Raw genomic sequence first — 13,570 nt, forward strand, 5'->3', positions numbered from 1 at the left:
TTACCGTCTTATGATTCTGTATGTAAATCGGACGTACCAACTACTCACATAAATTACGTACGCTCTAAGTTCGCCTTGGGAAGTTATTTCCATGTCTCTTTGCTTTGTACGGAGTCGTTATCTATTCAATAGCAGAGGATACATATAGTAGTCCCATTACATTAAATGTCGAAAGCGTGTGAGATTAACGACGACGACCTGTATAGCCGAGTGGTTAGCGATCCTACCTACTAAGCTAGAGGTCCCGGGTTCGAATTCCGGTAGGTGCAAGCATTTATATGATTAATATGGATGTTTGTTTCCGAGTCATGAATGTTTAAATGTATTTATGTATGTTTATATGTATGTTTATATGTATGTTTATATGAATTTATGTATGCTTAAGTAAGTATATTGTATTAAATATATCATTGTCTTGTAACCCATAACACAGGCTATATATGCATAACTTGGGGCAAGATAATTTGTGTGAAAAGTGTGTCAGTATATTATTAAAAGCTCAATATTATTATATAAACACTAGCTGACTCAGCAAACGTTGTATTGCCGATATAAAAATCGCGATACAAAAGTAACTGTTGATCGTAGATGGGTGAAAATTTGAAGTTGTATGTATTTTTTAATGCTGACTCATAATCCAACAAATTTAAAAAAAAATGTCAAAAAAATTCAAAAAAAAAAAATCGTGTGGATCACCCTTAACATTTAGGGGTACGAAAAATAGATGTTGGCCGATTCTCAGACCTACTCAATATGCTCACAAAATTTCATGAGAATCGTTCAAGCCGTTTCGGAGGAGTACGGGAACGAACATTGTGACACGAGAATTTTATATATAAGATATTTATGCAGGATTTGATACTACATGTATTTCAAACAAGTAATTATCGGATTATACGTATGGATATTATATTCTAAAATACAATACCTCGGCCATGTTTAGTATACTTGGGCCGCCCACGCTATGTATAAAACATTATTAATGTTATTCTATACAATACCGATTTAAGTAATGTTTTTAATATTGCAACAATAGTAATATTTTTTATGGTTGATTCTCTTTGTCCAAGACATAAAACTCATCAAATAAATCAATATTTTAATCTGTGTGAGCCAGTAAAAATAGGATCGAGACTTAGAAATAACGAGTGATAGTTAATGAGCAATAAATAATATAATGAATTTGGACTATATTGGGTTAAGTTACGAAAATTTAAGTCCATGTTACGTCCGTTGGTGCTGGGGCTGCTGCTTCGACTGCCGAAGACAGCAAGCGTCCGAAATATGTCGGTCTCAGTGAGTCTTACATTTTTGTGCCATTCGGTGTAAGATACTTGGCCCATGGGACCCAGAGGCGCGGAGATTGTATAGAGTACTATATACACGCCTTAATAGAGCTACTGGAAACCCAGGTACTAGCAGGTACTTCAGTCAACAGGAAAGGTTGCCAGTGTTCTTGGTACGCTTCTCCGTAATGATAGTTTTAATATAATTTAATCATAGTATTATAAATAATAGTTATAAGACTTCTTTTTTTTTAATAAATACATTTGGACTATTGCATGCCGCTTTTTGTAAGAAGATGGTTAAATGATACAATTCGAATCTGCACCGATATATGTAAGGGTTGGGCGGATGGATTATGGGCTGTCATAAAAAAATTATCAAGAATCCAACTAACGTATCGAATAATTATATATAACGAATAAATAAAATATTTGATTATTTATTTATTGTATACTAGCTGACCCGACAGACGTTGTTCTGTAGATAATAAAAAAATACTGTTTTATAGGAATTTGCCAAAAATATTTCAAGATGTTTTATTACTGAGCGACTACACTTGTACAGAGTTCGTTACATCACTGGTCGTCTTACCACAGATACATATTAGATAGCTATAATGTTATTATAATGAAAGGTACAATCACGTCGAAAAATTAAGAAAAGGTACAATCGTGTTAGTACAAGTATATCATATGTGGTATAGTCCATAGAGCATACTTCTAAAGAAAGAAAGACGGTTTTGCGGATGTCCATAGGTTTTACAGTTTCCCATCACGTAATTCACATGCCCGATTGCACCCTTTTATAAAAAATAAAGTCGTAATATTGGTAACAAAATCGACAACCAAAATTTAAGGGTATATGGACTATAAACTTAGTATACAACCGTTATAGACAAACACTAATTAAAATGTACATGTGTGCTAGTTTTACAGATGTGTTGGTGAGTTTGTGAAGTGTGTAGTATTTTTGGTCAATCCCTATGACAAATATTGATAAACGGCGTCATATTTACGTATACAATATTTTATTTTTTAACACATATTTTTTTTATTAATATAATATTTAGAAAATAGTTTGTAAAGTATAGATTTATTTAGTACAGTCGATGCATTATGCGAAGATTTTATTGAAATTTATACAATACCTTAAACGTAACTACATGAGTTCACGAGTATGATGCGTGGATCAGCCATCGTTTCCCTCAACACGAACGCAACTAGTATAGACTAGGCCAGACCAACTTATCTTGAGGGTTTATTTATGTAAGGCTCAACTAGTTCAGCCTAGGCTGACTAGTTATATAAAATATTTTACTGAATATGTTCCAGGAAAGCTGTATAGAAGAAAATTTATTGATGTAGGCGATACTTTGCGGAAATCCATAATTATACAAATGATTGAATCTGAACTAAAGTCACGAGTCTCGTGCCAGATTTTGGCGAGACAACACGTCCTGAGGATGCCTCGTGTAGAGGCGAAACACATGTCGAATTGTTTAAAAACAAATATTGGCGGAATTAACACTAAAGAAAACTTAAATCATTTGTATGTATAGAAGAATTTTGTATATGTATTACTATAATCTGGATTCTAGCTGTAGATAACAACACGATCTAACATAGAACCCGACACCATTATACTATTTAATTCAAATCCGTTAAAACACAGAACAATTACGATAAAATCACTAAAATAATAATGCGGTCTAATTTGACAAGAGACTAATGGACACCAAATTGTTTCATAACGGTTTCACGGTCCAAGTATTCCGTCTCTTTCTTACACCTAGAATTTTGTGTAAGGATAGTTATCACACTTTCACACAGGGTTCGTCTATAACGCTAGTATACTAAGTTTTGATTTGGCTAGAAACAATATTTCCCTTGTAACAATTACTATGTTTTCGCGCAACATTATAATCGTATATGCCAACGTTTTTATGTGGGGACTTTATTTCCATAAGCAATTGCTTTATAATGCAAATGAAAAGTATAAAATTTTCAAGTGGCCTAGAAACTTGTTACCTCTTCTGTGCTATAATAAATAGCAAATTATATCGAAAAATTTCAGAATGGCTAAAGATTTATTAAAAGTTAATCTTCTTTTCAATTTAGAGACACCAGCTTCCCTTACAAATATAAATATTTGATAATTCTACAATGATCTTTCACATATTTTAACTGTTTCAAGCATTAAATTCCTAGAGAGTCGTAAATCACATTGTTTCAACAAGAATCCCAGCTTGAACTCAATTATCTTAGTATCGTTAACATAATATAATAGTTGCAAAGTATTTATATTATATAACGGACTTATACCCACAATTTCGTGTGCGTGTAACTTCAACTGTAATTTCCAAACTGGGGTACACGGGATAATACACCAGTGAATTACGCTACTTGTGACTATCATAAATTTATTATGCACAAAATCATACAAGTATACTTTGGAATTTTCTGACATTTTAATTTTCTTTGCTATGAATGCGAGATCTTATTTTTTTTAACCGACTTCAAAAAGAGGAGGTTCTCAATTCAATTGGTATTTTTTCATGTATGTACACCGATTATGCTGAGATTTATGATCCAATTGACGTAATTCTTCTTTAGTTCGATACGGAATAGATGCCTTTGTAAAGATTTAACAAAGTTTGTGTCCAGTAGTTTTCATTTTATGAACAGTTTTTATGAAAAAATTTGTTTACACAGTTACAGTTGTTTTTTTTTGTGAACTAAAAAACTGTAAAAAGTAAAAAAAAAATTTCGTTTAAGAAACGGACTTCAAAAATTTAAAAGCATAAAATATACGTCTTAAGCACACTTTTACCTTTAATATTAATAAAATACTATTATTTGTTTGTGCTACATATTGATAGCTTTGAAGTTGGTGCCAAGTCAAATCTAATAGTATCTACTATAATATATAGTACCTACACTAGCCACGCGTGACTTTGAGCGGGATAGCTTCGTCTAGAACAAAACATCCCAAAAGGGCAGACACGCGCGGCCAGACGTCCTTTTTATAATTACAGTAAGTAAGCTGTTTATAACACAGAACAGAAAAAAAATATTAAGTTTTATTTTGTTAAGGGCTTGACACCGACGTAAAACCTATCAATAGGTAGCACATATAAATAATAGTATTTTATTAATATTAAAGGTAAAGGTTTGCATAAGATGTGTATTAAATTACTTTTTTTTAAAGTTATTTTATATTTTTCAGTTTTTGAAGTCGGTTTTTTTTATACGAACTTTTTTTATTAAGCCGACACTAAATGCCAGCGACCTTGAGCGATATGAGTTCACGGCTGCCGGCCCACCATCTATGTAACAAAGCCAATATTTTCAAAATTATTGCGTGGAAAACAGTTTATATAAACTGCTTACAATCCTCGTTATTCACTACTAATCTGAATAAATGAACCTACACAAAAAAGCACAAGCTATAAGAATAACTTTTCTGAGAGAAGTACCAAAAAAATAAGTCACGTCATGCCAAAAAACTTGTTTAACTTCAAAGAAATGTGGTAGATCAAAAAGGCTCGGCAGTGTTAACTATAGCCAACAGCAAGCATTAGCAACCTACAAATAAGACTTAAGGATATGTGTAACAGGATTAACTAGTGTTCATAGCTCGAAATGCTATACTTTCACCACAAAACTTGTCTAAAAACACCATGTTTGCGTGTTTTCTGCTTACTTTTCGCCTTAAAGAAAGTAATTTGATCATTCGTGCACTTCTCTTTACGGTTCTCCACACAGACGATGTCGCGGGAAGAAGCTGTAAGTCGTAAGTGATGAGATAGAATCATTACACTGCACGCGAAAATGCATCTTATTTGTCGCTTATTACTTCATTGTGCGAGTAATTTACTCATAACGCTACGTCCTTCACACAGCCATTATGTCGTCCACTTTGTACAGCACGGTCACTCATAATATTATGTTTTACATGAGGATAAATTGTCATCACTTTTACCACGAGAAATGTCTTGCTACTTTCAAATTAAAATTCAAATATTTTTATTCAAAACTAGACGTTGTTCTGTATATAATAAATAAAATAATGTTTTTATTTGAATTTGTCAATAATATATCATAACATCTAAAATTTCTTCGTAAAATATGCACCCTGCTGTCTTAATGAAATTGTTTCACAGCAGAACTGTCAAACCGTGCGTCAATAAATTCTCAAATAGAAATTATGTATTCACACATCATCAAAAACATTTAATTCCGAGCATTTTCCAATTTATTCACCTTTTAAACCTTCTCTGGACTTCCACAAATAATTCAAGACCTAAATTTTCCAAATCGGTCCAGCCGTTCTCGAGTTTTCGCGAGACTAACGAACAGCAATTCATTTTTATGTATATTCAAAATAGGATGTGACATCACTTATTGAAAGTCAAAAAACTACCACCCATTCCAAAATGATCCAACCTGAGGAGAACGGGCGCAACAAACTCAGCGGGCTTTCTTTTTACATCGAAAAAATATGTTTAGAAAGTAATATTGTACAATTAAACTTATTATTTAATAGCCTAAGGGCGGTTACGCAGTTTTTAATAAGATTAAAAAAAACCCGAACTAATCTTTGATTATAGATAAATGCTTTTGAAGTCTTGGGCATTGTGGCAGCAATGTCTATCATAAAAGATATTATATTTAAATATTTCTTAGGCTTCAGATGATTTATTATTCAAGTCAAACGCAAGTAACATAACAAAGTTTTCCAGTTTTCAAAGCTGCCAAAGTAATGCCAGTTTTAAATCGGATTTGTCAGCGCTAATAGTAAATACTTAGTACCTCAAACTCGACACAGTAAGGCGCCAACTTTTGTAGGTTTAAAATAGCAAAAGTGTTTCGCCGTCGAGATTGTTCCCGCTCAACATAAACGTTTTTGACCTGACCCGGTTCCAGCATTTCAGAATTTCTCACTGTGATTATCTCCTGACCTAAATCTGACAGGTTTTATGAGGAGGTCTGTTCATCAGTCATTGCTTTACTCACGTAGATTACGTAACATCATTCATAGTCACTGCTCAACAGTTATAATAACGATAAAACAAGCTTTTACCGCCGGTTTTGCTCGCTTTATAAGCTGTGATATAGTGTTTTTTTTGACCAGGATCTCATAAACATTTCAGAATTCGAAAATTCTATTTGTTTAAAAAACTAAAAAAACTTATATGTCATTAAGTTTTGATGCTTGCCTCCTTGAGGAATTTTTAGAATTTTTTTTCATGAAAGTAATGGATGACGTTCAGCTGATGGTAATTGATACGCCCTGCCTATTACAATGCAGTGCCGCTCAGGATTCTTGAAAAACCCCAAAAAATTCTGAGCGGCACTACAACTGCGCTCGTCATCTTGAAACATAAGATGTTAAATCTCAATTGCCCAGTAATTTCACTAGCTACGGCGCCGTTCAGACCGAAATACAGTTATGCTTATACATGACTGCTTCACGGCAGAAATAGACGCTGTTGTGGTAGCCATAATCTAGCCGGCATCCTGTGCAAAGGAGCCTCCCACTGGTGAAAGATAACCAATCTATTTATTATAACGAGCTATTTCGATGAATAGGTTATTTATAAGAAAAAAAAAACTGAAATAGAAATAGGTAATAACTAAATAAAAACAAGTATATACGTAATCTCAAAACTTAAAACATACTTATTCAGGCTTATGCCTTAGAGCCCCTGATACATATACATATGTACTTCCCCCTCTCGAAAAAAAACTTGTTTGAAATTTAATTAGTTTTATTAATTTAGAGAATTGGTAACAAGACCATCAGCTCAAATCAAAATTGTAACAAAAAAACAACCGACTTCAAAAACACTACTCCAAAACAATATATATAATATGCACTAAAAAGTATAAAAATAATTGCGTATTCTTAGATAATCTAATTAATTAATCTAATTCTAGTTATGATTATTGATATTATGAATCTGGACCACACGGGAAGCACCAGCTTTCAAATAAAAAAAGAATGATCAAAATCGGTTCACCCAGTCCAAAGTTCTGAGGTAACAAACATAAAAAAAACCAACGAATTGAGAACCTCCTCCTTTTTTGAAGTCGGTTCAAAATGTATAAAAGAAGAATATTTAAATCATTTTCCGATATACTCGATTACAAGAAGAAATCCAGTTAGGTTTTCCCTTATCAGCTGTTCTTTTGAACATTAAAATAATATAAACACAGAAACAACAGAAACTGATCGGTGACAGTTCTCAGCTTATACGAGTAATTTATAATAAATACTATTGAACCCGACAGACTTTGTTCTGTACATAATAAAGAAATTACTATTTTTTATGAACATGTCAATAATATTTCATAACATCAAGAATTATTTCGTAAGATATACTCCCTGTTAAGTATCTGTTGTTATAATGAAATTGTTTCACAGCAGAATTGTCAAACCGTGCGACAATAAATTCTCTCATAGAAAATATGTCCATACAAAAAAAATATTGGAAATAAAAATAATAACGGGTCCCAAATCGAAATAAAAACTATTTTATCTCTTAAGTTGGAGTAAACTGCACTCCATGAAGTACTCCCCATCAAAATCCGTTCATTAGTTTAAGGGTTCACTGGAAACAATCATCAAGACACTGAATTTTTCTATATATATACTGAAAATGGTCATTGTTTGAGGCTCTTTCACGCCTAAACCACTGATCGTATCGACATGAAACTACCACCATTCGATGCGAGATTTATCCCAGATGGTTTATGGCTACTTTTTCGAATTCTAACGTTCCTTTATTAATTTATTATCCTTTTAAAAAATCGGGCGTGAACGGCCAGTACCTTTATATTAAGATTTTATGAAAAAACTTGCCGTTTTGCTTAGAATCGCGATAAAACCTGTTTTTGTGACATTTGCCCGAGTAAATATTTATCCAGGCGGCGGATCGATGAGGACTTTAAAATTTCCAATTTTCAGCTGGGTCCGAATTTATGAAACTTCCGATGTCCAAATTGACCGGACTATATTTCATATTTTCACAATATAGAGTACAATACCCTGTTGAATAGTGAAATTTAACAGATGTAGAGACACTTTTCTTTATAATTTATAGGAATGCTGGCGGGATACTAGATGTAACAAATGTTACGAACAAGGATTACGATAGACTACTCTTATTTAAATGCCGAAAGCATGAAATGGGTCTAATTATCGATTGCACTGTGCTTCCCCGGGGCTTAAAAAAAAATAGGGGAGTCCCAGGCCCAAGGGTGTCGTAAGAGGCGACTAAGGGCTTTTAGAAGTTGGAGAGACGCGCTGTCGTCTTGTGTCAGCACAAACGGGCCAGACTCGTCTTGGTAATTTACCACACTCGCACAGAATACCGGCGTGTTGTAGAGGCCAAGTGCAGCTATGTTTCGCATAGGTTAGTGTCGAGGACCGGAGCCCATCTCTCATGTAGAAATTGGCCTCTAGACTGATAAAGCTACAATCAACTAAAAGTTTCTTTTATTTCTATTAGGTCACATGACTAAGTTTTACGTATATTTCGTTTCTTAGAGTAATAATATATACAATACAGAGTTGTCCTGTACACACATGTACAATTAAAAAAATCGGTCCAGACGTTAGGAGGTTGTTCAATTGTGAATCTAAACCATCCTCGAATCAACTTGAACGCACAGAAAAATTCATTCAAATCGGTCCAGACGTTTAGGAGGAGTTCACTGTCAACATACGTACAGAAGATTTATATTATAAGATATAGCTAATATTTTATGCCCATAAATTTACTTGCTTCGCTATGGATATGTAAATAAAGTAAAACCTCAGACATCCAAGTAATAAAACTTAGCTACACCCCATCCAACCGCATAGTACCTATTTAAGACGTAATGTATGAAAAACGCCATATAAATTCCATGGCTGGCGAAGTCAAATAATATTGCGAGAAAGTCTAGTGCAAAATTGTTTTATGAATTATTTAAGTTCGCAAGGGAAATGTTCGTAATGCGAAATGTTAGATTTCTTTTTTAGTTTTGAATAAATTTCTACAGAAACTTTGCAGACTTTTGACTCCGGGATTGTATTGTATCTCCTAAAATTTCTGCGATTCTGATCATTCGATTAATCGAGTTATTTTATCATGTAATAATTTTCGTTCATTAAAGCTGTATAGAACTGACCAATTGTAGTTTATTTGCTAAAAATATTAATTACTCGCAAGTACTGTTACGTTCCCGCGCAATTTTTTGTAAACTTTTGTATAGAGTGTTCGAATCTACCTATTCAAAACTATACCTACATTATTTGTCTTCATTTAATTATAAGTTCAAAGGGAAATAGCACTTCCTACAACCAGAAATCAAATGAGGCGCGCGTGTTTCTCAATGCTTCAGATTGAGTTACTCGGTACGCCACGGGTATATTGATTGGTAACGTGCCTGCTTATTTTCTCTATTATCTATGATTCGCCAAGTCGCGCACGCAGCTACAGTTGTGTTCTCTTTGTTATCCCCCATATTGCCAACATAAACCCAATCTTAAGAATGTGTTGCTCATTTAATGAAATAGCCAAATTAGACATAGATGTGTCCGATTCTAGACTTTCGTAATTTTTTAATATTTTTACTTAGTAAAATAATTAAGTAGATTAGGGAATTTCGTTGTTGATTTAGCTGTGTGACCCTACAGGATTGCAATAAGATTTAAATGATTAATTTAATAGGTTAGAAATTATTGTAATCTATTAAGATTGACTAAATAAATATTTAATTTGTGTAAATTGAAATGCATCATAACCACTTTGTGCATGGCTATCAGTGCAATTATATTATCTTTAACACACCATTTCAGTATAGTGATTTAAAATTAACCTTTAAAATTATTTGAAGTGTGGGAAGTGAGCGAAGTATATAGAGCAAGCTAGCAAGAGCCCGTGGACCACAGACCTACGTCATTTTATAAAAGCTGAAAGTTTGTCATTGCATGCCCCCAACACAGGTAAGAACGATGGTCCATTATGGAGTTTGGGTTGCAGTGGCTTTGGCAGGTAAACGGTACTAAAAGTGTGTTAAATACCGTTCTAAATACATCAAAGAATAAAGTGCGATTTTTCGGTATTACCTTCAGAATATTATTAAAAATCACGTAATTCATTGCCAGACACTTACCATCGTGGCAACCCCTTGCCAGACACTCTTAATGTTCACGAAATTATAATTTTACTTACGTCATAGTATAAAAGCTGATTTTTATATATAATACTTAGGTAATAAGTATATGATGTTTCCCCATTAGCCAGACAGTTTTGATAGTTCCAACCCCTTGCCAGACGTGGCTTTGACAGGTAAACGGTACTAAAGGTGTAAAATACCGATCAAAATACATCAAAGAATAAAGTGAGATGTTTCGGTATTACCTTCACAATATTATTAAAAATCACGTTATTCATTTCCAGACACTTAACATCGTGGCAACCCCTTGTCAGACACCCTGGGGCTCTTAGACCAATATATATGTTATTATAAATTATAGTAATAGATTCTTACAGTTAAAGGGAGTGTCTCGATCGAGTCGGTGGAAGAATATTTCTGATATCTTTTTCAGTAATGAAAAACCAAAATAACTAAGTGTGAGAAAAAGTCTTCACCAGCCTTCCCAAATCGGCAGTGCCCCAGGGCACTAGATTTTTCAGATACACTAAAACAGAGTGTACCGTTCCACCCACCCACGTTTGCATGGTCTTATAGCTTGTTTCAATAGCTTTCTGCTACATTCACTCAAATCATCCTAATTATAATCAATCTATTGCTACACGTAAAATAATACGCATTGACAGAACGCGCGAGCGCCAAAATCGCGCCGATCTGAGGCATACCACGCGATCAGTCTCCCAATCGGTGAAGTTCAACGTGGGCATCATTCTGAGTTTGGTGGTCTTCTTAAGCAGTAACAAAGCTTAATTTTGTGAAAAAGTAGTAAAAACGTCAGCTAAAGTGTACCAAGAGACTATCTTAGATCATGTTTTGAAACATCCTAGCAATACGCTTATTAAAAATGTGCCTTTGACTTGCCGAACTGATGTAGCTTCATGATACTTACCAAATGTTGTTGCTATATGTTATGCTATTATCAGTCCCTATGGTAATTAAATATAACTCTATTTCTTAATGTCACGCCGACATCGTTGAAGAAATCTCTAGAACAAGCTGAGACTACATTTCTCATGAATGTGTGTCTGTGTGTGTAAACCGATAGATTTTCCAGACAGATTAAGGGCCCGCGTTTTAACCTTAAGTTTTAACTTAAGGTTCATTTCTAATATAATTATTTTTTGAAGTGAAAATTTCTTTAGCCGCGTTGGGCACTTTATGGAAGGGGAATCTTTTTGGTTCCCGTCAGCGACATGCTAATGACTACAGCACGCGATAAATTAATATTTAAAAAATAAATATAAATATATTATATGAAAATGCTTATATCAGTATATCTGTAGCTATACAGCTGACGTATTGTGTAACATTAGTGCTATGTAAATCTTATAAGTGAAATTGAATAGATTTAGTGAAAAATTAAATTTTTGTGAAAAATCATAAAGATTTATAAATAAATTGAAATTTATAATTAGATTGTTTTTAAACATTATGATATTTCTTATATTTATACTAAAAGTTCTAAGTTTTCACATCTATCGGCAACATCTCTACAACTGCCATTTTTTTTTATTTTTTGCTGAGACTTTAATAAATAAAAATATACAAGTTTTTTTTAATATTGCATACTAATCATCATAATTAAAAATAATCATAAAAAAATGTATTTGATTTTTTTGTAACAGAAGTTATGGCAAAACTTGGTAAGTTTTGCCATATACCTTCATTATTTGGTCTTTTATTTTTTGCATTTCCTTCATTTAATAAATAAATAAAATGTAAAAAGAATATTACTTCACAATAACTCAAATCCGAAAATATATTATCTTTCATTTCCGACTCCCATATATTCTGAAGCTAAAATAATTATAAATCTGTACTGTTGTAAAAAGAAAAATTTAACTTTAATTATTATAATAATATTTCTACCACCTGGATTTGTAATCAATTTTCTGATAGACTTTTAAAATATTTTTCTGTTTTTTCGGCAACTTTCTATTAAAGTGATCAACGCAAGACAATCTATTTACCATACAATAGACGTATTATATGATAAATATAGTATATAAAAAAATATCTATATTCCTTGTCTTCAGAAGCCTATACATGTACCTACCTATATTTTTTCCTTTGGTGCATTTCATGATTTATTGCAGCATTCATCTATAGCAATTTAATAGGCGTTTTACGTCCAGGATTCAAATCGGCTTTATGATTAAATTATTAATATTATCATTAATTTGATTAATAGATAATTAAATCACTGATGTACTTTCTTTTTATTATATTTACATTGTTATTATTACTAAAAAAATATAATTATTCGTGTTTTACTGCATTATTTAGTATGATTACAATTGTTGGTTAAATAAACACTAATTTACGTAATTTAAAATGAGTTCGTACTAAAAAATAATGTTCCATATTTAAATGTTAAACTTGAACATTTCAGATAGCATAGACAACTTTTTAATTACTTTTTCAGGATTAAACATTCAACTTTTCATACAAAGCCAAGCATCTACAAGGCTCAGCTTTTCATTGTGACTGAAAGCTTATAGAAACTTTATGAATGTATTAATCAAATCTACTTTTTAGGCTTTTATTATAAAATATATTAAGTGTTAAGCAATTTTATTTAATAAATAATCACTTACCGATATGTGGAAAGGATTATGAACACTATTTAACTATAAACACGTCCGCCCCAGACAGCAGATACGCGGGGACTGAATAATAAAATTCAGTCTTTAGCCTACAGGCTTATACTTCAGAGGACTGTACACCCCAGTGCAATCCAACTGCAATCCCTCCATATTTGCGTTTCCTTTTCATACAATTTTCAACCTTATAGCTCTTGATTACAATCGCGTAATCTACTAGGCTATAGGTATATTGTGTACGTACTTTGATAATAGAGCTTAAATTCGTTTGTATACGTCATGTGTTAGTCAGACTTGGTTAATGTATTGTGTCTAAGCGGCCGTCTCATCCTTTATGCTCCATCGCTTATACGATGTGTGTAACAATGTTTATGAGGGATATTGAATGTTGTTTTGTACAGAATTAGGGTTTTGGAAATGTGTTAATAAATTAACAGGATAATTTTTGAATTATTTTGCAGTATTATATTTTGT

The 13,570-nt window shown here is 32.8% G+C and overlaps 1 protein-coding gene across 1 annotated transcript in view; it reads right to left on the reverse strand.

Moving 5' to 3' along the window:
- The window catches only part of LOC126966878 (uncharacterized protein CG3556), a 121,813-nt gene extending 108,606 nt beyond the window's left edge, over nucleotides 1-13,207 (reverse strand). Inside the window, exon 1 of the mRNA XM_050811175.1 lies at nucleotides 13,091-13,207. The gene's annotated coding sequence lies outside the window, so the exon portion shown is untranslated. The remainder of the gene's footprint in view (nucleotides 1-13,090) is intronic.
- Between the last annotated feature and the right edge of the window lie 363 nt (nucleotides 13,208-13,570).

This window comes from Leptidea sinapis, chromosome 1 (genome assembly GCF_905404315.1).
Source record: "Leptidea sinapis chromosome 1, ilLepSina1.1, whole genome shotgun sequence".
NCBI lineage: Eukaryota > Metazoa > Arthropoda > Insecta > Lepidoptera > Pieridae > Leptidea > Leptidea sinapis.